Source organism: Vulpes lagopus, chromosome 9 (assembly GCF_018345385.1).
Source record: "Vulpes lagopus strain Blue_001 chromosome 9, ASM1834538v1, whole genome shotgun sequence".
Taxonomy (NCBI): Eukaryota; Metazoa; Chordata; class Mammalia; order Carnivora; family Canidae; genus Vulpes; species Vulpes lagopus.
Genome location: NC_054832.1, coordinates 10,028,920 through 10,056,271, shown reverse-complemented (window position 1 = coordinate 10,056,271; position 27,352 = coordinate 10,028,920).

The window sequence follows — 27,352 nt, the reverse complement described above, 5'->3', positions numbered from 1 at the left end:
TAATCATCTTGTTCTGCTTCTACTTGGAAGAAAAAGCAAGCACTATCAACTCCATAAACTTGGGAGTGTCTTTGATTTAACTCCTGACCGGACCTTGGTCTATGTTGCCCTGTAACTGCTCCCACCTGACCCTCCTGCATCCTCTGATACTGAGTGTGTGAATGTTGGGGGTTACTCTGATGGTCTCTGCGAAAGGCCTTTGGGTAAGTTTGCAGTCTGCTGAAGTGCACTAAATTTTCACCACTAATCACTTGAAGAAAGTCAGGTTCTTGTAAAACTAGAACTCAGAAGATAAACCCTAGTGATGTGGGAAAAGGGATTACCCTCTTTCCTTTGTATTTCAATTTCTGGTGTCTAGACTTTAAAGAATGAATTCTAAAGGTGTGATCCTGGATAAAGATACTCAGATGGTGAGTATTCTTCTGGTGGCAAGTTGGGAGCAAGGAAATGATAGTACTCAAGAATATCCAAGACCCAATTTCTCTTGGAAACCTAATCAACCAGCTTCATATGGTTTTCTGTTTATTGTCTTACTAGTATCTGGTGAAATACGAATAACATTTTGTGTGCTGGCTAGAATTTTGTCTCAGCTAAGCCTCAAAGAATAACACTGAAGGAAAAAGCCAATAATGACCATGAAAATTATCCTTTGTCTTCCTTCCTGGTTTTGTTTTGTTTTTTTTTTTAAATTCTAGAGGTAAAATAATCCCAATGGCACAGATCTCAGTGAGACATCACCACAGGAGTTACAAGGTGAATAGGTGTCTTTCACCATTTGGAGAAATTTCTTTTAGCATGAATTTTGAAAGACCTGGCTTTTTTCTTCCTTAAGATAGATTCAATTTTCCTTTCCCTTAATTAACCTGAACTCAATTAACTTAATAAGTTAAAAAATATTTTGTAGGACTCAAGCTTACTGATGGCTGGTCATTGTCTTGGTGAAGATCTAAAATGCATCACAATCTTTATGGGATAATTAAGACTGACAAAAATGAACAAAACCCTAAAAATCACAAATTTTTATTTAGATCTCAATCATACCATTGCCAATTAAAGGTCTCCAAAGAATGCAAGACTTTATATTTTCTCATGCTGTTTTTTTTGTGTGTGCTTACATAAGTTTTCTAAAATTGGAACTGTTGCACAGATACAATTTTGCATTCTTGCTTTTGACATAAAATTAAGAGTCTCCATTTTGGTATATTTTTTTCTATACTTACTCTTTTTAAAAGCCTGACTCTTAATCCCTCCAACTTTCAATAAACAGACACACGAATGAACAATATAAATAATATTTGTCTCCAGCTCATTTGTTGTGTTCTTTTGTACATTTTTTAAATCTTGGAAAATGGGATCCAAATAGCATCTGAAAGCCTTTTCAAAGAATTATTTTTATTTTTTCATAAGGAAAATGATGTTCAGGTGGGAGCCACAGACCATACTAGTGTTGAAAAGAGAAGAGAAGCCAAATTGGTCTGGACACCTCTCATCTTGGAACCTAAGGCTGGTGAAAGAAAAGATACTAGGAAAAACAACCTTCTCCTCTGTCTCTGGAGAAAAAGAAAATATACCTTGCTCTTCAAGACTCCCTGGGAAGCAGCAGACTGGCATTGTCCAGTGCGGCATGTCACACATAGCATAATATACAGGATAATCTCAACAGACTCATTCCAATAGTTTTACATTTGTTTTAAATGGCATTAGAAAAAATATTACCAATATTTAAAACATATATAATTTTAGGGATATTTTTGCTTAACACAAGACTAATATTGACAAGTGAGTAGATTTAAAATCGACTTAAAAATATCAGCCATTGTTCTGTTGGTAGATGGATGTGGTAAAAAAAAAATGGTGGCATATGAATGACTTGGGACTGGAAACATAGGTAATAAAAGAACCAAGAAATGATAATTGAGTTTCAGCTCTGTTGCTGATTGGCTTCATTGATTGGTTGCTGATTTTTTTAATTTAAATTCAATTAATTGACATATGTGTTTTATTAGCTTCAGAGATAGAGTTCAGGTTCATAAGTCTTATAGAATACCCGATGCTCATTACATCACATATGGATTTTGACATCATTATGACATGAGGATTTTATCAGATGATCACTAAGATCCTCTGTATCCCTGTGCTATTAGAGAAAATGTGAAAATCATTTTGGATAAGAAACATGGAATCTTCTATTTCTTGAAAAGCAATGACCTGAATGTGGTCTACATTATCATGCTCTGTTCATCAGGATAGGTAATCAGATAGATCCTCTTTCTTTCTTTTTTTTTTTTTCTCGGTGAACTTCTAACAAGCTGGATATGTCGAATCTGGAATTTCACTGTTCTCATTGCCTTAAATGGATAATATCTCCAGGCTTACCAAAGGCCCAAGTCGTGACACACCATATAATAAAATTGTTGAAAAACAGTCAGAGGAAGGATGCCTGGGTGGCTCAGTGTTGGAGCGTCTATCTTTGGCTCAGGTTGTCATCCTAGTGTCCTGGGATTGAGTCCCAAGTCGGGCTCCCTGCGTGGAGCCTGCTTCTCCCTCTGCTTGTGTCTCTGCTTCTCTCTCTCTGCTTTTCTCATGAATAAATAAATAAAATCTTAAAAAGAAAAGAAAAGAAAAGAAAAATAGTCAGAGGAGAAAGCCTAAAGTAGCCAGAGATAAAAGATGTTATCTAGAGGAGGACAAATTAAGAAATTCACTGAAATCAGAAACAATGCAAGCCAGAAAATGATGGAAGTGTCTGATATTTTTAAAGTGCTAAAATAAAAATAAAAACAAAATAATCATCCTAGAATTCCATGTCCGGATAAAACATCCTTCAAAATGAAAAGCTAAATAAAAACATTTGAAATAAAAGGTTTAAAGAATTTGTCATGGGGTGCCTGGGTGGCTTGGTGGGTTAAGAGTTGAAATCTTGATCTCAGCTCAGGTCATGATCTCAGAGTAATGAGTTTTTTTATTATTATTTATTTTATTTTATTTTATTTTATTTTATTTTATTTTATTTTTAAATTTTTTTTTGGGGGGGGGGGTGGTAATGAGTTTATGCACTGCATTGGGCTCCATGCTGGACTTGGAGCCTACTTAAGAAAACATTTGTCACCAGCAGAACTTCCCTGCAAGAAATACTGAAGAAGGTTCTTCAAGTTGAAGGAAAATGAAATAGGATGAAAAATCAAATCTACCAAAAGAATTAAGAACACTGAAAGTGGTCAAATATGTGGGTAAATATAAATGGAAAAGGATTAGTTGTTACTAATTTAGCAAAAAAATTTATATTCTACATCCATTTTTAATGATGACACCATTAGATTTGGTTATTTTTCAGTGAAGAAGTTGTGTCTGAAGTTCACAACCTACTGTTTGTCATCTCATTGGGGGTATTACATATTTGCAATATTCTCTGTTAATTATTTTTTTAATAATTAGATCCATTGGAAATATTTTGCTGAGTATGAGGGAGAAGAATAAGGGAAACTTGACGGTATATCCAATTATTGACCTCTTTACTTTGTTTTTATATAATTTTCTCTAGAATTCATAGGTAGGCATCATAACTGCATAATAGAGATAAGAGACTAGAGTCTGAGAAGTTAAGCAATGTGATCAAGATACAGAGTTAATTCAATTCTTGAGTCCCAGATGCATTTAACTCTAAATAAACACTTTATGGAGACACAGTATTTTATTTTATTTTTTAAATTTATTTTTAAGGATTTTATTTATTTTAGAAAGAGAGGGAGGGGCAGAAGGAGGGGGAGAGAGAGAAAATCTCAAGCAGACTCCCCATTGAGCAGGGAATCCAACATGGGGCTTGATCTCAAGACCTTGAGATCATGACCTGAGCTGGAATCAAAAGTCAAACTTAATCAACTGAGCCACTCAGGCACTCTTGGAAACATTGCATTTTTAAATGTTCTAAAAGCCCATGCCAGAAAGGGTGCTCTAATAATAAATATCATCTCTTAAATAAGTGAGTCACTCTCTACTCCTCTGGGTCTCAGTTTTTTCATCTGTAAGGTGGGCAGAAGGGCCTGGCATCAAATGGTACTTTTTTTCCCTCCCATCTCCATAACTGTTATTTAAGCCCAAGTCACGGTTCCTAAAGTGGTAAATTCTTTCCTCACTCAACACCACTGACCAAATAGCCAAATAAGAAAATAACATTTGATGGCAAGCAGGTAATTTATTCAATGGCCAGAGAAGGAACAGAGAAGGGAAGCTTGTGTTCCAAGGGCATCTTCCTCCTGATTAGGTCTCACGGTCAGGGTTTTCTGGGGCTAAGGTGAGGAGGTTCGTAAGGCCACCCCTTAAATGGGTGCAGTAGGATCTGTCACTGGTGCTGGTAGGTGTGTTTTTGTTATTATAATTAGATACTGATGATCTTGAGGTTTTCTGGAGGGTTGACTCCGTGTCTAAACTAGATCAAACCTGTTGAAAACTGGGTCATGGGGGCTTGTTTGATGGTTGTGGCTTCTGGTATCTGGCCTTAGTTTCCAGTGTCAAGCAGCACCTGTAAGAAGGTTTAGAAAGTGGGTTATTGTGGCTTGTGAGTGAGTCCCTGGGGACAGCACATCACTGTTCACCCAGTTGCTGACACCATCAAAGGTCAGTGCATCATTGTGGGGTTCTACTCAAGCATCCACCCACCACCCATCACTAAGCCCCATAGATTCTATTTGCTGTATATTTCTCAGAGTCATTCCTTGCACTCATCCATTGCTCTTGTCCTAGCCCAGGACAGCCACGTCTCTTGTCTGGACCACTGCAAGGGCTTCCTAATTCCCCTATACCCTCCATATGCAGTAACTATATGTTGACACGTCTTTTTTTTTTTTTTTTTTTTTTTTTTGTTGACACATCTTTAGTGTCTTTTTGAAATGAGAAATATTTCAAACATGTAGAGATATCATAAGTCATATAAAATAGATAAAACTACATTCAGACTCAACATGTGAATTTTGAAAAAATAAAAAAATTTAAAATGTGTATTTTGACATTTGTCTTAAGTAGCTTTTTAAAAAAAGTAAATATAATTTTTACTGAAGTCCCAGTTTGTAGTGTCACAGTTTTGGCTTCCTTGACTCCCTCATAAAGGTATACACTGTCCTAAAGATGGTGGGCAGGGCCCCAAGCAATTTCCAATATTGGAACCATGAGAAGATTCTGCTGTGGGGCCTAAAGACTATGCAATTTGGGTGGGTATATAATTTGTTTTAATTGCAAATTATGAATTCAAAATACAAACAAAGAATATGTTTAAGTTTTTATTTAAATTTAGTTAGTTTTTTTTCATAATGTTGTCTTTATTTTTTTAAAGTTTTACTTAAGTTCCAGTTAGTTAACATACAGTGTAATATTAGTTTCAGGTGTACAACATAGTGATTCAACACTTCCATATAACACCAGGTGCTCATCACAATAAGTGCTCATTCTTGATCACGTGATCACTCCTTGATCCCCACACCCTATTTCACCCATTCCCCACCCGACCTCCCCTTTGGTGACCATCTATTCTCTAGAGAAGAGGATCTGTTCCTTCGTTTGCCTCTCTCTTTTTTGTCCTTTGTTCATTTATTTTGTTTCTTAAATATAAACAAAAGTTCATATATATTTGGAAAGTAAAACTTATAACAATTGAAAAAATAAGCTGACAAATGTTACATAAATGATAGAATACAGAAAAATAACATAATATTGTATTAACTAAAGGCTTGAGTCACCTCTTTAATACTTGCTCCCTACAGTTTGGCTGTATATTCTTTGACTGACACTTCAAATTGAAATGCTTTTGTAATACCATTTTGTATAGAGAGAACAGAAAGGTAATTCAATCTTGCCTTCAACACAGTTGATTAAAAAAACTTGTTTCTTTATTATTGATACTTTGGAATAATTTGTTCAAGCTTGACTTCATTTTGGTATGGTAGTGCCTTGTAAACTTGGGGGATTTTTGTCCAATTTAGGGACAACTTAATTAAGTTTCCTTCATCTATGAGCTGTAATATTTCAGGGTAAATTAAGTTTTCTTGTGCAGTGACTAATCTTAAACACTCATTGGGTTGACAACCCTGATAAATCACCTCCCACGTCTTCCGGTGCTGCATACTTTAGGAGATTTTCATATTCACATATGACCATGCAAGTATATGTACCAATGTCTGGTGCATTAGCACACACGATGACAAGAGTGCTTCTGGAAGCCATTTCTGCATGGTGCTATGTATACATACGCAGAAGGGACTGAACCACAAAACTATATTTCTATATTTCTAAAGTATTTCCAATTCAACTTTCCCTTAAGAGATCTTAAACTTCTTGAGGCTATTCCAAAGTCATTGGCACCAAAGGAAGTTGGACAAAGGGAAAAATGGAGTGAAAAGAGGTAATGGTCTTAACCAATTGGGTTAAAATATCAGATTTTTGCAAAATTTGTTAAAGCATATGACCATGAGAATACCATGCTAAGCTTCCTCCCAGGACTTTGGAAGGAACTCATAGGAGAGAAGCCTGAAGCTGAAGTTTCTATTAACTTCGCAAATCCCCCTCTGATGACCACATATACAATGCTGTGTCTGCAGACCCCACTGGTCTATTGTGGTGCCTTGTGCAAACTGGTAAAAAAAAAAAAAAAAAAAAAAAAAAAAAGTGCTCCTCTCAGTGGACACACCTTTGTGAGTAAATAGCTTTATGAGCAATAGCACCTTCATGTAAATAACATGGTGCTGATCCCTCTAGGCAGTTGAAGCTCTGAGAAGGTGCATGCCTTGGCAAGCATGATGGGGGCCAGATTTCATCCCATGCTGATTGTTTGCCTGTTGCCTCATGTTGCAAAACCCTGGGTGCTAGCTCTGTATGTGTGCACTTATAAGAAGAATGCAGTTCATTCTCATGAGATTTAAAATTATATTTAAATGGAATCATACTGACCTATCATTCTGCAACTATCTGTATTATACAAAAGGCTTTTAAGAAATACTTATGATAATTTGAATAGAGAGATGGATAGATATAATCCTATCATTTTGTTTGCTATAACTGCATTCCATTGTTGGGGTAGGTCAAATTATACTTAATCTATTCCCATACAAATTAACATTAAAACTATGCCTCCCTGGCCCCTCTCCCCTATCATTTCTTTATTACAAATAAAGCAGCAATGGGCATCTTGGACATATTTCTTTGTGTTTATGAGAGTTTTCAATCTATTTAATTGGAAGTGGGATTTCTGGGTGTGTAGTTTGACACATATTGGCAAATTATTCTCCAACGTTTTTGTAACTATATACATCTCCAATAGAATATGAATTCCCAACTTCCTACATTTAAAAAATAATAATTGTTTTTGGTAGATTTAAATTTTTGCCAGTTTGAAGAGGAGTTAAATCGTATCTGATTTTATTGTAAACTATGTTTCCTGTGAATACAAGAAACGTTGAGGAAGTTTTAAAATACCTATCACATGTCTAGCTTGCTCTGTTGTAAACTGAATACTTACATGCTTTTTCCACTTTTCTACATAGTTGTTTGACTTTTAAAAAACTAAATTGGCAGGGTATTTTTTTTAACATTTTATGACCTCTAATAATTTTTTGTGTATGTGGGTAGCAATTTTTCCACTCTCTTGATTATCTTTTGGCTTTATTTATTGTGAATTTTTCACACAGAACATTTTATTTCTTTTTAGGATTTTATTTATTTATTCATGAGACACACACACACACACACACACAGAGGCAGAGGCACAGGCAGGCTCCATGCAGGGAGCCCAACATGGGACTCGATTCCCGGTCTCAGGAATCACGCCCTGGGCCGAAGGCGGCACTAAACTGCTGAGCCACCGGGGCTGCCCCACACAGAATATTTTAATTTTAATACAGTTATGTTTAATAGTATTTTTATTATGTTTTTCACTTTTAGCATTTTTCTTAAGTATTCATTTCTATCTCAGGTGGGTAAAAGTTATTCTATTTTATCTTGGTTACCTGAAATAGATTATTCTATTTTATCTAAATTCTGAAACATTTTAATGGAAACTTTTAATCCATCTATTATTTTCTTTTCTGTGTGGTATAAGGTAGGAATCTATTTATGTTTGTTTTTACATAAAAGCAACCAGTTTTCCCCCAATGTCATTTATTGAATTGCTCATCTTTTGCCTCTGACCTGGAATGCCAAACCTGCCAAGCTTCCTTGTGTGAGCAGATTGTTTCTGGGTTCTTTATCTGCCTCACTTACCAATTTGTTCAGTCTTATCCTGGAATCTTTTAACTTCAACTTCTTTAAAATACCTTGACATCTGACTAAATGATCCTCCTTTTCCTTTTGTTCCTTTATCTGCAAAATTTCTTGCCTATTTTTTGCTTTTACCTTTTTCACATATAATTTAGAACCAGCTATGTAAGTTACACACACAACATCCGCACATATCAAATCTATTGTGATTTTGTTTGAAATTCCATTATCTTTATTGATTACCTTGGGGGAGAAATAACATCTTTATGTCAGTTTATTCATCCTATCTATAAACTCTACTAATATCTCTATTAATGTAGGTCCTAGGACCAAAGTAGTGTCAGAAGCACTTAGGGACAGATGGATTAAATTAGTCTAGGAGCAGAGTCATTAATCTATAAGTGGAAACATTCTGGAGGCAGGATGACATTTAAGTGATATCTGGGCACTGACTCAGCTTTCTTTGCCTGGGGATTAGAATGTGGCTAGAGAGATTTTAATGTTTGTAAACACTGAACACAAGTGCAGAGATTGTTGGTGTAGCTATAATTCTAACACTCACTTATGGTTTAAGGCAAAGAGTATGAAGAAGCAAATTGATACCAAGTTTTCCTTCTTTCTCAGTTCCAATCGGACTTTCTACCTGTGGAGAGAGCCACCCACACTGTGGGTCCCATAGGTAAGCAAGAACCAAGGGGAAAGCTGAATTCATCTAACTCTATGGAACCACCTCAATTCCACTATGTTCTAAATCCTGGCTAAACACAATTAGAACTTGTATCTAATTATGTATCTAATCATGTCGTCCACTTCCACCATTGCACTGATGGTCTGCAGTTTCACTGAAAGGAGTCACTAAAAGAATATCTTAGACCTTAGTAAGCTCACTGCTTCTATGGACTCAGTGTAGGGATGTTGTCAAGCATTATGTCTTTAATATTGTCGCTGTCCTGTTTTTTCACTTATTCAGCCTGGAACTCTTTTAGATGTATTTGGATCCCCTCCATCTGTTCTTCATAATGTCTTTTTACATCTTTTTAAAAATAGTTTTCCTTTCCTTACATCTCTGATCAGTGACGTTCTGCATGATGAGCCGAGGTTGCTACTTCAAGAACTGTGAAAAGTCTGAGATTTTACACTATTTACAACCAGGTTAGCATGTCACCTTTTTAAATGTACACTGGTAGGAAAACAGAAGATCTCCGGGTCAGAGACAAAAACAGGTTATTACTCATAGCAAAGCCACAGCCAGAGTAACATCATAGCTTTGGATTGATAAGACCCACATTCCTATAGGGTGCCATAGAGAGAGCCAAGTAATACTAGGACACACAGTGGGAATGTCTTATAGGAGAAAATCCTGAGTTTAGGAAACTGATCTTACATAGAAGCTGCTGGTAAACCTGCCTATCCTGTCTTCTATAGAGAGAGATGATTTTTCTCACCCTTACAGGAAAGCAAATGTTTCTGGGGAGGGAAGAAAATGTGTCTAGTTTTATTACCCTGGAATATCTCCAGGGACAGACACCTCAAAATCTCTACAGAAGGAGTTACAGTCTTTATCTTTACTTATCCATAATATAAATGCATTTCTGCAGGGGAGTTCCTATCTCCATCTTTCCAAAGCTACCTGCTTGTATAAACATTTCTGAAAATAGTCCTGGAACACATGATCTGTTAATGCCTGGATGTGTAGAAATGTGATAAATTCAGGGGGAATTATTTCCCAACAGCACATGAATTCTCTTTTGAGATGTTCTGATCTATTTTTTAACTCCTGTGCTAAATATTTAATTTGTCTATATAATTTTCATTTAAAAAAATTTCATTTGTTTCTTTTAAAATCTTTTTATATCCTCTATTCTTGAAATAAAATTATTTTTTTTAAATTTTCTGTAAATTTCTTTCAAAAAGAATTGCTCTTGCTTCATTAATTTTTCTACTGGTTAGGTTGGGTCGCTTAGTCTTAATCTTAAGTGTTTTATTTCCTCTTGTGTGTGCTGTTTTGGGTTTGTTTATTTTAACGAGAGAATCATGTGCTCTGAGTTATAGAAGAATCTCAATGTTCACACCTCACAGATCACTAGGGTTTCTCCAATTCTATATTATTCCAATAGATGTTTTGGTTTTGGATTTGCACACCAGAAGAGTAGAGTATGGGATCCCTGGGTGGCGCAGCGGTTTGGCGCCTGCCTTTGGCCCAGGGCGTGATCCTGGAGACCCGGGATCGAATCCCATGTCGGGCTCCGGGTACGTGGAGCCTGCTTCTCCCTCTGCCTGTGTCTCTGCCTCTCTCTCTCTGTGTGACTATCATAAATAAATACAAATTAAAAAAATGTTTAAAAAAAGAATAGAGTATACTTGGACCACCCATTTGTACCCATAATTTCAGTAAATAAATGTTTCTACTTACTATTGGTTTTAGTACCAAACATATAGCAACTCAAATGTACTGAACACTTATTATGTGCCAGGCACTAAGTCCCTAATGTATATTACCTTACTTTATCCTTGCTATAACCTTGAGATATATATTATTATCAATCCCATTTCATGGATGGGAGGGTGAAGCTTGCAAAGATCAAATTATTTTCCTATAATCCACCCAATCGGTAGCAGAACTAAGATTCAAATCCAAGAAGTGTAGACTCAGACACCCTATTACAAATCTCTATATTAAGTATCCCTTGAAGAACACAAAAGAAATATGTAGTAGGTGAGTGAATGATCCAGCAAAAATTCATGAATAGAAGTTACCAGAAACCCATCTCCCCACAACCTCCCAAGCCCATCTCCCAAGGTCAGTGTCAGGGCATCCACAATCTCAAACTCAACCATAACTGTGATGATCTAAAACCTGCAGAATAGTCAGACCTACCACTTTCCTCCCAAAAAGGCTTGAAGGCATTTCATGGTCTTTCCACCGGCATGGAAAATGCTATTAAAAGACTGTGCTGAGAAGCTCTACAGAGGCCAGTGTGCTCACAGTCTTAACAGCTGCCATCCCGCCACCATCTGCAGCTTTTATTTGTCTGGGTGATATGTGGCACTTTTGAAGAGATCTGGGCTTTCAGGAAATGACAGGCCATGAGTGAGGGAAAACATGAAATAGACCCTAGTTTGAGAGCCTTTATCGAGTGGGTAAAATGTGACAGAATGACTAGCCATAAAAGGCAGTCAAGTGTCCCAGCTCTGCAAATGCTATGCAGAAGCATCATAGCTGTGAAATTAAATTCAGTCCTTTGTGGATTTATGGTGACTGTCTTCTAAATTAGCAATCAGTCAGGCTATAGGATTCTGACTCTCCCATTTACAGTGCAGGAGGTGAGGATGGCTGATAGTAGGAGGGTTCTTTTCCAGAATCATAGGGGACCAGATAAGTGAACGTTCTGGCTCTACACGTTATCAGGATAAATAAGAGCATTTCTTGATAGTCCAACACCTATGAACAAATACGCCTTTGTAAATATATTTTGTTAGATTTTAAAATATTATAAAAGTAATACATACTTATTGTAACGTATCAAACCACTCAAATCTACTTACATGACATGATGATGTTAATTATTTTGATTTATATCCTTCCATACTTTTCTTTCTGCTCTTAAACCATTGAACATGGGTTATGGAAAATACAAGATCCTTGAAGGCAGAAAGTTTTGCCTGTTCTGTTCACTAGAGTATCTCCATCCCCTAGAACTGTGCCTAGTATATATATAAGAGGTATTCAATAAATAAATACCTGCTGAATATATTGCTATTCCTGCCTTCCTTTTTAGGGTTAGCATGGTATATTTTTCTTCATACATTTAGTTTTAAGCTCTAAGTCCCTTTGTATTTAAAGTGGGTTTCTTGTACAAAAATATAATTGGATCATTTTTTTGAATCCACTCTAGTAATCTCGGTCTTTTAATTGTTGCATTTAGACCATTAATATTTAAAGTATGTATTGATTTACTTGGGTTAAATTATCTACTCTATCCATTAGTCTTTTCTATTTGTTGCCCTTATTTTTGTTCCTATTTTAATCTTCCACTCTGTTTTTGCCTTTTGTGGTTTTAATTTAACATTTCATATGATGTAATTTTCTCTCCTTTCTTAGTTATCAGTTACATTTCTCTTTTAACTTTTATTCATAGTTGCCCTAGAGTTTGCCATATACACTTACAACTAACCGAAGTCCACTTTTAAATAACACTATAACACTTCACAAATGGTATCTTATAGTAACAAAAATGATCCCAATTCCTTCCTCCAATCCCTTTTATTACTGCTCCATTCATTTCACTTATACATAAGCATATACAACTATATATATATATATGTGTGTGTGTGTTTGTGTGATATGCATAAGTGTAGAAATTGAATACATTGTTGCAATTGTTATTTTGAACAAAACGTTACTGGTTATATCAATTAACAATAAGAAAAATAATTTTTATTTTACTTAAAATTTTTCACTTATTCTTTCTTTGGTGCTCTTCCTTTCTTTACATAGATCTGAGCTCTGACCTACATTATTTTTCTTCTCCATAAGGACTATTTCTTGCAAAGCAGATCTACTGGCAAAAGTTTCCTCAATTCTTGTTTGTCAGAGAAAGTATTTCTCCTTCACTTTAGAAGGGTAATTGTGCAGGACAAAATTTTGCAGAATCCTAGGTTAGTGGAAATTTTCTCTCAACATGTTAAATATTTCATTCCACTCTTCTTGTTTGCATGGTTTTTGAAAGGAGTTGAATATAATTCTTATCTTTGTTCCTTTATAGGTAAGGTTTTTTTTTTTTTTTTTTTTAACCTGGCACTTTTCAGAATTTTTTTTTATCTTTGATTTCCTGTAATTTGAAAATAATATGTCTAAGTGTAGATTTTTTTTAACATTTATTCTGCTTGATGTGCTCTGAGTTTCCCAAATTAGTGGTTTGGTTTCTGGCAATAACTTATAGAAATTCCCACGCACAGTTTTTTCAAATATTTCTTCTGTTCCTTTTCCTTTCTCTCTTTCTTCTTGTTCTGATCTTCCCATTACATGCATGCTACACCTTATGTGGTTGTCCCACAGCCTTTGGATATTCCATTCAGATTTTCTCAGACTTTGTTCTCTTTGATTTTCAGTTTTTAAGTTTTCTCTTTATAAATCCTCTAGCTCAGAGATTCTTTCCACAGCTATGTCCAGTCTACTAATAAGCCCACCAAAGGCATTCTTAGTTTCTATTACAGTCTTTTTGATCTTTAACATTTCATTTTTGTTCCTTCTTAGGATTTCTATTTCTCTGCTTACATTGCCCATCTGTTCTTCCATGATGTCTACTTTATCCATTAAAGGCTTTAGTATACTAATCATAGTTGTTTTAGATCCTGGTCTGAGAATTCCAACATTCCTGCCATGTCTGGTACTGACGCTTATTCTGTTTCAAATTATTTTGATTGTTATTAACTTTTGGTATGTCTTGCCATTTTTTACTTATTGTTAAGATGGAATGGTGGGATGCCTGGGTGGCTCAGTCAGTTAAGCATCTGCCTTCAGCTCAGGTCATGATAACAGGGTCTAGGATTTGTCCCCATGTCAGGCTCCCTGCTCAGTGAGGAGTCTACTCCTCCCTCTCTCTCTGCCCCAACCCCCATGATCTCTCTCAAATAAATAATAAACTCTTTAAAAAATAAAATAATGTTAAAAAGATGGAGTGGCAGGATGCCTGTGCTCAGTGTCTGGCTTAAGCTCAGGGCGTGATCCCAGGGTTCCAGGATCCAGTCCTGTATTGGTCTCCCTGCGGGGAGACTGCTTCTCACTCTACCTGTGTCTCTGCCTCTCCCTCTCCATGTCTCTCATGAATAAATAAAATAAAATCTTTAAAAAAATATGGAGTGGCAATTTCCAGGTTCTTCATATGTGGAACCAGAAAACTTATTATCAAAAAACAAAAACAAAAACAAAAACAACCAATCTAATGATTTTAAAAGGACAGCTCACATATATATCAAAATGACTATAGTACTTTGGGGTTTCTTTTTTTAAAGATTTTATTTATTTATTCATGATAGACACACAAAGGGAGGCAGAGACACAGGCAGAGGAAGAAGCAGGCTCCCTCTCAGGAGCCTGATGTGAGACTCAATCCCAGGACCCCAGGATCAGGACCTGAGCCAAAGGCAGATGCTCCAACCACTGAGCCACTCAGTTGCTCCATACTTTGGGGTTTCTTTCTAGTTCTAACAAATCTTGCTTTTAATTTCTCAGAAAATAGTTTTGTCTTGACTATTAAATATAACAAATAAAAATAATTCTTCATATTATAGAAATAGAAAACAACTTATCTCTAATGTTCTGGATATTGAACATAGGCTAGCAAAAATAGTATTGAAGTCAATGAGAAGTCTAAGATTAAAATTTTGTTTTCTTTGATAAGAAATCATCTGATGTTGGTCAATTTACTTAAATTTTCTGAGCTTTAGTTTATTTTAAGATTCAATATAGCTGTTCATTCGACTGTTTTAAGTTCCTATTACAGCCAGTCCTTGAGACAGATACTGATAACCAGGACTATTAGACAGAGACAGTCACCTTGTATATTGAGCTAGATTCAAGGAGGATGTTTTTACAGAGTAAAAGGTTGAACACACAGTCTGGAGAGATGGTGTAACATGTCCTTATAGAAGCGATTGTCTCCAGATGAATCTGTCTGGCTCTCCAGTGCTCTTATATTTTGGATTTTTTCTCTTTAATTTATGTTTATTTTTACACTCCATAAAATATAAGTACTCTGAAGGTAAGCCAATCTTATTTATCACAGTATTCTCTGCATCTGTCCGAGGACCTGGCTGTAATAAGGAAAAAAAAAATATATTTGGTGAATGAGTGAATTCGCAATACAAGCTGATTTTAGACCATGTAAAGGAGTAAATGATATATAAATTCTGTAAGATAGGAGCACCTGGGTTGCTCCGTGGTTGAGCATCTGCCTTCAGCTCAGGTTGTGATCCCAGGGTCCTGGGATCGAGTCCCACAATGGGCTCCCTGTGGGGAGCCTGCTTCTCCCTCTGCCTGTGTCTCTGCCTCTCTCTGTGTGTCTCTTGTGAATAAATAAATAAGATCTTTAAAAAAATAAATTCTGTAATATATTATTTATTAAGACATTATTCTTTTGCTCTCCATCTGTCCCTTCTTCCTCTTTTATTCCCTTTCTCTGTACAAATTTAAATATAGAGTTCTTTGATGAGATAGTTATAGGTAATGCAAGATATATTCTTTCAGGAGATAGTGATTGATATGAGTAACTCATCAGTCTTTTGCCACAGCATCCTTTCTGTCCTTGTGTGCTATGATTTCTTGACTTTACCCTTGGCCTGATCCAAACAGCAGGGCCAGGTGAGTTAGGAGGGATATCCCTCTTAGAAGTGCATTTATCTGATGAAGAAAGGTGACAAAAAGATGCCCTCCGCATGCACACACTAAGCACCCCTAAGGGGGCTGCTGTTTGCACAGATATAAGCAGGTTGGACTGTGGTAGATATGATAACACTTCTTAATAATATCTAAAAGCTATGTGCTAAGGAGAGAAATATCCTTGCGCAAGGCAAGAACACAAAAATCGATTAAATCAAGGGAGAAAATATCATGATAAAGGCTTGGGGAGGGGTATGACACAAGTTTATAACAACGTATGCTTAAATGTTTCGCGTTTTTATGTATACGAGCATTTGTTCAACCTTTCAGAATTTAAAGGACTTTCACACACCATTCACTTATTTATCTATTCACTAAACACATTTTACCAAATAGCATCTGGAGTTCAGGAAGCAGAAAGACAGGCTGAATCACAGGGGTCCTGACATTTAAAGAACAGTGACCCACCTTGTGAAACAGAGCCCAGTCAAGTCCTTGCTCTGATTAATGCCTCTACCTCTCTTAGGAAAAAATCAGTAGAGAGAAAGAGTGAAGGGACAGGAGACAAAGATGGGCAGAAATGTTCCTTCCCCAGTGAGCTGAGGCAAAATATGCAATCCCTGGCCTTGCTGCTTGGGAGAAATTGATGGGAAAGCCAGGCAGGAAAGAGATCATTTCAGAATTCATGACAAATACCACCAAACAGAGGCAATGGGATGCTTCCAAAGGCTGAGCAAACAAGCCCTGGGGTAGAACCCAGCCTAGTGTGTGGACAGACTCCACCCCAGAAGGGAACTCCTCTGAATAGCAACAGGACCCCCTGAGGCCACTCTGGAAGGTGGTGAGACTGACCAGACAAGAGCCAAGTGCCATGCTGGAGATCAGGACTCAGGAGCACTTATTTTGTTTTAAATCTCAGAATTTTTGTTTTATAATAACCAACGGTGATTGTTTCTCCTCTCTTGAATAATCATTTTCTCCAAATCCTTCAAAATTATATTAAATGTTTGATTTGTACCAGAAACTGTTCTAAGCATTTTACAGATGCAACATATTCAATTCTCCCAAGTATTCTATAAGACAGATATTATTAATGTTCTCGTTTTACAAATAAGGAAACTGAGGCATGAAGGAATTAATCTGTTTTAGTAACAACAAAGCTGGGTTTTGAATCTAGTTTCCCTACAGCATCTATAATATGGACAGGGTCCTGCTCCAGTTTACCACCAATAGAACCTCATTTAGTGAACTTACTTTAAAAGGTGGATTGCCAATAGAAACAAAATGAATTCAGAGTGAAGGACTAAGTTTCAACAATAACGAATGGTAGGTAAGAAAAAAAAAATGGGCAAAACCGTCAACCAAAATTAACAACATCTATAAAACAGTAAAACAATAAACTATTAATGATTAATTTTGTACCAGAAAGTGAAGAGAAGTGATAATGCAGACAATATAACATGTAGGAGAGGAGAGGAATACTAAAAGGTTAAGTGTTTTGAGTTTGTATAATTTTGGAGAGATAGGTCGAAAAATCTATTTATATTAGAATCTCTTTAGTGTGAATGTTAACATTTTAAGCATAACCTAAAAGAAGGCATAGAGTCCATAATCTTGAAAAAAAAAAAAAGAAAGGATAATAAATGAAAAATAATCTGGTCACTCAAAAGAAGGCAAAAGGCAGGAAAAAAAGCTTAGGAAAAGCAAGATATATAGAAAACACAAAATAGGGTGGTAAAGTAAATCAAAATAACTGCAATTGCCTATATAGGTTGTAAGAGTGAAAAAGGTTTACCAGTAAAGAGGGAGAAAATGAACTACTTGACTACATACTATCTATAAGAATTGTAAGACTGAAAGGCTGAACTTAAAAGGGTAGAGAAATATACCTTAGGTAAAGCCTAAGCAATAAAAAAAGAAACTGATGGAGCTATACTAAAATCAAGCAAATAGATTTTAAGGAAAAATTCATTATTAGACATAAAACTTCACTATATGATGACTCTAAGTTACACTTCATTAAAAAAAGATACAACATTTCCTAAAATTAATAAATTCAAAATGGAAATTGACAAATCCATCAGTATGGTGAGACTTTGAATTTACTTTCCTCTAATTGCTAGGGGAACAGATACAACCTTAATAAGCATATAGATGATATGAACAATGCATGAAAAAACTCAACCCAAAAGACAAATATAGAACCCTATGTCCATAAGTGGAAAACACACATTCTTCTGAAGCACAAATGGAACTGCATAAAAATGGACCACATATCAGACCATAAAACAAATGAGTGTTAACAAATTTGTTAACAAAGAGGTCTCCTTTTTTTTTAAACTTCTTTAATTTTTTTAAGATTTTATTTATTTACTCACAAGAGACAGAGAGAGAGAGGCAGAGACATAGGCAGAGGGAGAAGCAGGCTCCCTGCCAGGAGCCCAATGCAGGGCTTGATCCCAGAACCCCAGGATCATGACCTGAGTTGAAAGCAGACGCTCAATTGCTGATCCACCCAGATGTCCCTAAAAAAAAGCTCTCCTGATGTATAAGCTATAAGAGGCAGCATTAACGTGGAAAATAGTTTGGGCACATTCATTCCCTCTTTCAAAGGGTAACAACATCAATTCTGGAAGGGAGTTTCAAATTGTGAGCCCAGGAATGAAGCCAGGTTGAGAACTGAAATAGATGAATCAAGAATAAAAGATATCACATGTAGACTCCAAAAAGGCTAACTCAGAGAACCAAAGTAGAGTGGTTGTTACTAGGGGCTGGGGGAGGAGGAAATGAGGGGATATTTGTAAAAAGGCACAAAACTTCTAGATTAACAAGTCCAGGGATCCAATGTACAGCCTGACGATTATGGCTAATAATACAGTATTATAGGGGCACCTGAACGGCTCAGTCAGTTAAGTGTCTAACTCTTGAAATAAGCTCAGATCATGATCTTAGGGTTGTGAGATTGAGCTCTGCATGCAGCTCTACACTGAGCATGGAGACTGTTTGAAATTCTATGTCTCTCTCTCCCTCTGCCATCACCCCGCACCCCCGCTTGCATGCACACAGGTTCTTTCTCATAACCAAACAGACAAATAGTATTATATATTTGAAAGTTGCTAAGAAAGTAGACCTCCAATATTTTCACCAAAAAAGGAGAAAAATAACAGAAGTGTTAGCTAAGACTGGTGATAATCATTTTGCAATATATAAATGTATTAAATCAACATATTGTACATTCTAAGCTTACATGATGCTATATATCAATTATATCTCAATAATGCTAGAAACAAATGACAAGAATATGATCCCAGTTTTCTTGCTGTTCAAATACATTTTGCAGAAAGCATATATTGGCTCTCACCCAGAAGGCATCTTAAACCACCTGCTGGTGTGGTGCTGTGCAAACAGATTCACCAGGTAAAATAGGCAGGCAAGAATGCAATTCTGTTTCCCACTAACACCTTGCTATAGAACCGGGACCTCCCACTCTTATATCAAAACGTTAGTCACATTCACCAATCCATTGAAAATTAAAAAGTCACTGCTTTATTCACCAGCTCTGTCAAAGGACACACTCCATTTGTGAGAGTATTTGTGGAGAATTCCTTTCTTGGCCAATTTCAAAACAGGCTAAAATATTTCAATCTCCATCTGAACTGAGATGGTTATTATCTTCCTTTCTAAGCCACACGTTTTAAAGGAAAATCAATACAGATTGTATTTGGGGCTAGTAAGAATCTAGTCCTACAGCAATTTCAAGTATGTTACTTTTTATTCATTCTATGTTGGTCTAACCTATGGAGCATTGTTCTATGGTAATCAAATCACCATAAAACACCAGAAGAATTTCTCAGGAGTAAACGCAGTAGTTTGCAGGATGTTCCATTCTAAGAAATTTCCACTATTTGAATCACATCACTCAGAAGGCTTTCATGTCTTGGGGTTGGGGGGGGCACCTGAGTGGTTCAGTCAGTTAAGTGGCCGACTCTTGGTTTCAGCTCAGGTAATGATTTCAGGATCCTGGGATCAAGTCCTGTGTCAGGCTTTGTGCTTAGCTAGGGAATCTGCTTGTGGATTTTCTCTCTCCCTCTCCCTCTGCCTCTCCCCTTGTTCATGTGTGCTCTCTCTCTCAAATAACTAACTAACTAACTAACTAACTAACTAACTAAATAAATAAATAAATAAATAAATAAATCTTTTTTTTTTTTAAAGACTTTCATGTCTCTTACAGTCTAAATTCCATAATATAGCTTTTAAAATCTAAGGTGAGTGTGTTTTAAGTAGACTGAAGAAATGTTGGATAAATCACAGCACAAAATGGAAGGGATTAAAGCAAATTAAGAGAAAGCACATTTTAGGGATGACCCAGATTTGTGTGAAGACCTGGGTCCTGCAAATCTAGGACCTCTTTAAATAAGAAGGACAATCACTATATAGTTTCACTCATATGGAGAATATAAAAAATAGAGAAAGAGATTATAGGGGAAAGGAGAGAAAGTGAGTGGGAAAAATCAGAGAGGATGACAAAACACGAGAGACTCCTAACTAGGAAATGAACAAGGGGTAGTAGAAGGGGAGGTGGGTGAGGGGGATGGGGTGACTGGGTGACAGGCATTGAGGATGGCACTTGACGGGATGAGCACTGGGTGTTATACTATATATTGGCTAATCGAACTCCAATAAAAATACATAAAAATAAAATAAAAATTAAAAAAGAAAGTATATCCTGCATTCCATAGAAATCCAATCAATCAAATATGATCAAGAGTGGATAATTATAAATCCTCAAAGGAGATTGATTTCTTTTCCCCCTTGTAAGAGCTGAGGCAAACACAATTAAATTTTCTTATTATCTCTTCTACCTGGGTATTTAATTTTTGGTCTTTTTTCTTATGAAGTCATATTTTAGGGTTTCTGGTTCTATGTGTGTGGGCGGCGGTTTATGTAGAAGAATCCATGTCTTCTACTGACCTAATATAAATTTTATCTCTTGTTCCCATGCCTTTCTGTAAAACCACTGTTTTGGGCCACCACAAGTCAGCAGGTACCACCAAGGTAGCCCCTGATCTGTTTGCTTGCTCACCTCTTTGAATATGCATTTTCTCCATGGGTTGGCCTATGAATATTTTCCTTATTTTTCTCATGTCATGGGTCCATTGAAAAGGATTGCAAAACATTGTTCTACCTGTTGTTGTACCTTGGATTCCCATAAAAATGGAATGAGAGACAAGGCTTGCATTTAGGCATTTATTTTAGTAAATGAGAGCGCAGAGGACAGAAAGAGTAAAAGTAAAGGCAAAGAAGCCAATGTCACTGTGAGTTATGGAAGTTGGTTACTGCTCTGAGCATCTGAGGTTTAGTCCCACTTGGGACCTCTGAGGAACCTTGTTAGAACACACCCCAGATCTGTGCCCCAAGGCATGGGAGAAGGGAGTATTTGTTCAGTTATTTTCAGCCCCATAACCTCAAGAGGGATTGACTCTGTAGAATATTTTGGTATGGGCATGTGCTGGGATGGCCGAACAGGCATATGTCAGGTGTCTCACCTTGCTGAGACAGAGGGGGGTCAGGATACACCTGTGCAGAAGTGGTTGCCATAGAACAACCAGAGCAAGATATAAGAGGGGTGCCATGAAAGATGCCCACCATGCCTGTTTTGCCAGAAATGACAAATTAGAGACTGAGTAGGTCATATTGCCAGAAACATAAGACTTGGGACTCTGGCAAGCTCAGCCTGTTCCACAGTCTCACAATGCTCCTCATGGCAGTAGACTTACTATGTCTTTGGACTGCTTTACCTTGGCCCTTTGCCTTGCTCACCTCAATGTTTATTCAGGAAGAAAAAAGAAATGGACACACAGGAGAATCTTATAGTTTATCTTATTACAGTTTCTAAAACCCAATTAAGGAAAGCTAACACTCAAGACATCAGGATTCAGACACCCGTAGTTGCTAGAAGTTACAAGAGAAATTAATTTGTATGTGGTCTGGTCTGAATATTTGTGTTGGATTATGGAATCCCAAAGCCCAATGTGATGGTGTTAGCAGGTGGGCCCCTTGGAGGGTGAGTAGACCGTGAGGGTAGATCCCATGAATGTGATTAATGCCTTATCAAAGAGCCCCCAGAAAGCTCCCTCACCCTTTCCACCATGTGAGGGCACTATGAGAAATCTGTGGCTCAGAAGACAGCCCCCAGTGACACCTTGATGTTAAACTTCCAGTGTCCAGAACAATGAGAAACACATTTCTGTTGTTCAAAAACCTCCCAGTATGTGACATTTTGTTAAATCAGCCCCAAAGGGCTATGACAATAATACTAAACAAAGTCAAGATGGAGAAATCTGAAGAAATTAAAAGACATAGGAAGTCTTTAGGGTAGGTGCCAGTGTAGATTTCTCAAAGGAGTGCTGCTCACTGAGACTTTGGAATGCAAGTTCTTAGCAGATATGAAAGCTCTTAAGAAGAAGAGCCATATGTTCTTTCTGCTGTATCTCAAAATATTTAATGAATATAAAATATCTAATAAATATCTGGTAAGTTGAAAGATGACTATCATTTTTGTGTTAATCGTGTGCTGAATGTATGATCTTTGTCATGAGTTGACTCAGCAATATAGTGGGATGAGTGCAGAGTAGACATAATGTGACAGATCTGATTTTTCATTCTACTTTTAGCTACATTGTACTGGGCAGCTCAATGAAACCTTCCTGAGCTTCTTGTAGATTCTGCATGAATCTGTAGATTCTGTAAAACGGCTGTGATGGGAAACCGTATATGCACAGGAGAATGTGTACGTGAACTCAGGCTGCTTGCTTGTTCTTTGTTCTTTGAACAAATTCTTTGTTCTGTGAACTAGCCAATCATAGCCACAAACAAGTGGAAGTGAAAATGTATGTAGATTCTCAGTGTACTTGTGGAATTAGTAAGAGAAAGAATGAATGATTTGTTTTTAGTACCCTTGAGAGCAGGAATAATTGTGTTTGTATCCCCAGCCTTAGACTGGAAACAGAGAGGCTAGGTACCTTGTCTTTGAGTCATCTTTCTGTGCCCTGCCTGATGCTTAATGCCTGAACAAAAGAAGCTCAGCAGATATATTTTGAATAAATGTGTTGAATGAATGAATGGAAGTTTGTTGGTTTACAGAACAGGTAATCAAATGACAAATGATTGTGTAAAGTGTGCTTCTTTCCCAAGACATGACTATATCCAAAAGAAAGTATTCACCAAACCTAATTCTTTTTCCTAGTGGAAATTCCATAGCACGTGTGAGCCCCAAATGATAGCTGAAATGTGCATTTCATATCCTGTGCTTTATGCCACAGATAATGGCCTCACCAATTCAGAAGCACTTGAAAGGGAAACAATTGCCCTTTTGTAATTTAGGTCCCAAATATTAGGTTTGAATGGAAGTGAGACAAGACTCAGAGGAGCTGTTCATGTGAGACTGGGCATCAGCACTTCCAAGCATCTTCTGGTATAGCTCCTCCCACTCACTGCAGTTGAATAAGGTCAGGAGGCTTTTTAAATATGTCATCAACATATTTAACTTCTCTCAAATTCTCCCCTTTGGCTTCTCTAGAATAGTAACTTTCCTATTCATGATATCAGTATTCACCAATTCTGTCGGTATACATTTTGCAAAATGTGTGCATGGGAGCCAGATCCATGTGATCTGCCATGGCCGAATTTCACATGAGGAGCACAAGGTGGTTTGTGCATCGTGCAACCAGTATCTAGGCCCTGGATCTTCCCCTAATGGGCTTCTGGATGATATGGGCCTCTGTTTTCTGAACTGCAAACCATACAGAGGCATTTCTCCAGCAATCAATAAATGAATCCAGAGATAAGGTGGATGAGATTCACAACCACAGAGTTCTGCTGAATCAGTGGAGAGATCCAAGTCCATAGAAACATGTTCCAAAAGATGTTTAGGGGCTAAAGAAGGAAATGAAGCATTGAGGAAAATACATTACATTTTGACAAGATAAGAAAACACACTGTATTCAAATTCAAGTGTGGTGGTTGTATGCTAGGAGTTGGTGAGGGTAATGTTAAGGTGGTCCTAAGGAGAAAAATGTTCAAAGACTTGCATGGTTTCATTGGAGCAGAGAAGCATTTCTACTAATCTGAGAGTTCCAAAGAGAATTTACTAGAAATCTTACTCGAGCTGAGAGTAAAGACATGAGTAGGGTATTGACAGGTTAGGTGAAGGGTAAGAGAGGGCAAACTGTGTATATGACTGGACGGTTCTGTGGAGCGATGTCACGGCAGACTTTCACCATAGGAATTTGAACTTTATTTGAATAAGGTGGATGTTAGGGGTGTAGGCTTTGGATTCAGAGTATTCAGATTTAAATCTTGACTTCCCACTTAGTAGATATGCAATTTGGTTAATAATAGCAACTAATATAACATCTATTTCAGTGTCATAAGGATGAATGAAGTCACAGAGCAAAATACCTAAAACACTGCATTGTGCATTGAAAGCACGTAATGAATGGTTACTGTCGTCATTATAAACTCAGTGGCATCCCTCTTCTTTCAGCTTGAGATCCAGAGAGATTCTAAAATGCAGCTTGGGTGAGCTACAAGGAAGACATAGATGGATCTAAATACTTTTCTTGCCATTAAGAGAGCAGAACATCCCTGGCTAGTTAGGAAATTGTCCACTGCTAATGAGGAGATACAGATCCCTGAAAAATGAGGAGGTCAATGCCTGAAAACAATTGCTCCTAATTAGAAACTAAGTTTAAGTCACAGATCATTCAGGTTATTTGTCCTCATAAAGACCCTAATATTTATCGCATAATGGCAGTTGATATGGCGATAGGAAGATGGCTAAGCTGGGAAAGTTTTGAGAAAGATCTTGCAATGAAGATATAGTCTTACCTTACATCAATCTTTGTCCATCTTTGAATTTTTTGTGTGGGTTTGAAGCAAAGCTCAGTATATTTCCATGGTGCTGGTGGACATCATTCAGATAATGAAATATCCCCACAGGTCTGTGTGAGAGATGTCCTTGAACTCTGAAGTGCAGTCAATGGGACAGAAGCAGTAGCATTATGGGAGAAATTAGAAATGCAACCTCAGGAACCACCCCAACTCTCTGCATCAGAACTGGAATTTCTATTGGCTTCTCAAGCACATTCCAGTTTAAAAGGCACTGTTCTATGTCACATTTGGATCCCAGGTAAGGTCAGCTAATGAAGAAATAACCCACTTGGGCTAATTAATTAAGGATTTGAAGAAACAACTTTACGTTAAATGTTCAATAGACGGACTGGGATGCTGGCCCTACATGTATAAAATGCTAAGGCTTAAATGAAACCTAGAAATAACCTTTTACTGAAGTCATACTCTTAAGAGTAGCAAAAGTCTGGATTCAAATCACTGTCTCTTGAATTTAGGGTTACTATTCTTTTCAGTGCCACATTCAGGAAATTTGAATTCTAGGTCTAGTTTCCCTTATTATCAGCTAGGTAACCTAGGGGATGTTGCTTCACCTCTCATTTTCAATTCCCCTACCTGCACAGTGATTGCCTGGGTGCCTTCTGATGACCCCCCAACATCTCCCATGTATGAAGAAATTACCATGGCTATACTCACAAATGAAGTCTGCTCTGATACCAGTTTCCAAGCCAGCACGACCAACATATCTGCTTAATTATTTCAGTCATTTTTTTTTCCATTCATAGGGGGAAATGTCCCTAAGAGAATGATTTCCCATTAATTTATGGCTTGGCTTGGCTGTCAAATTAATTGCAGCTATTTTCATTGCTGATCAGAAGGACACACATGCTTTGGACACAGTCTGATGCTGATAAAAGTTATTATCTGTTTGGAAATCTGCCTGCCTTTTCCCTCCTGCCTGCTGTCGAATTTTAATAGCATTGAATCAGACCCCTAATAAGAATTGTAATGACAACCTACATTTTATAGTGCTTTGTACTTTCCAAAGCACTTTCAAGGGAATTACACACATACATTATCTCACTGATCCTCCATGGCAGGTAGGGAAAGAAGGAACAGAGTGGATGGTTTGCATGAAAGCCCAGATTAGCTTTTCTGACTGAACAGTTGACACCCATGTTCACCCTGTAAAGAACAGAGATTTAGAGTTAAATACGGCCATTATGTATTGTAGGTTTTTGATACTTTCGGCCAGACATTATCTCATTTATTCCTCATTGCCGAGCTTGGAGGTGTTTGCTTCTTGTTTTTCAGGTGAAGAAGACAAAAGCACTCATAGGTGAAGTAGCTTATGCAAGGTCACCTGCTCGAAATAAATTCAGTCTGTAGATCACAGACTCCTGATTCCTCACCAGCATCGTCCCTTATTCCTATGGAAATGAAAATACAGAGTGTTCTTGTTGAGTGTCAGGGTGGGGAGAGGGGTTTCAAAGGACAGTGCCTCATAAGCCTTTTGGTACCTGACAAACTGGAACATTCTCAGTATTAATAGGTGCCATAGAATGATGCTTTCAGGAGCATCTTTATTGACATTTTTTGTTTGTCAAAATAACATTGTACACTTGGTATCATTAAATGCATTTTATAAATGAGAAGACAGAAGATTTCTGATTTCACACTGGTTTGCTTATCTGTTAAATGGAAGAACCAGAACCCTAACCATAAAGTCTATGTTTTGCAAGCCACCACTGCCCTACAATTACATTTATTTTACCAACCTGCTTGCTTGGTCTTCATTATCTAGGCCCCCAGCAGGTCATGGGGTTTTTTATTTTTTGTTTTTTGTTTTGTTTGTTTGTTTGTGAAAGAGGAAGAGAGAGAGAGAGAGAGAGAGAGAGAGAGAGAGAGAGAACAAGCATGGTGGGGGGAAGGGCAGCAAGAGGAGGAGAGAGAGAACCTCAGGCAGCCTCCACTCAGTACAGAGCCCAATGCAAGGCTTGATCTCACAACCCTGAGATCATGACCTGAGCTAAAATCAAGAGTGTGACACTTAGACTAAGCCACCCAGGCACTTTCATGCTTACTTTTCCATTCATTTACAAGTATTTATAAATCCATATGCATTAGGATGGCTATTATTTAAAAAAACACAAAAATAATATGGGCAAATATTTGGAGAAATTGGAACCCTTATGCACCAGCAGGTGGGAATGTTAGATGGTGTAGCCACCATGGAAGACAGTATAGAGGTTCCTCAAAAATGTAAATTTGGAGTTACCATATTATCCAGCAATTCCACTATTGCATCTATACTCTAAAGAATTGAAAACAGAGACTCAGATACTTTAACCCCAATGTTCATAGAAATATTTTTCACAATAGGCAAAAGGTGGAGATAATCTAAATGTCCATCAGTGGAGGAATGAATTTATAAAATATGGTATATTCATACAACGCAATATTACTCTGCCTTAAAAATGAATGAAATTCTCACACATGCTATAATGTGGATGAACCTTAAAAACCTGAAGCTAAATAAAATAAACCAGCCACAAAAAGACAAATATTGTATGATTCTACTTAAATGAAGTGACTAGAATACTCAAATTCAAAGAGACACAAAGCAGAATAGTGACCACTATTCTACCCAGCAGGTTCCCAGAGGCTGGGGAAAGAGGAGTTAGTGCCTAATGGGGGCAGAGTTTCAGTCAGAGATGCGCAGAAGTTCTAGAGGATAGATGGCAGTAATGGCTGTGGGACCATGCAAATGTACTTAATGCTACTGGGTTATACACTTAAAAATGGTCAAAGTGCTCAATT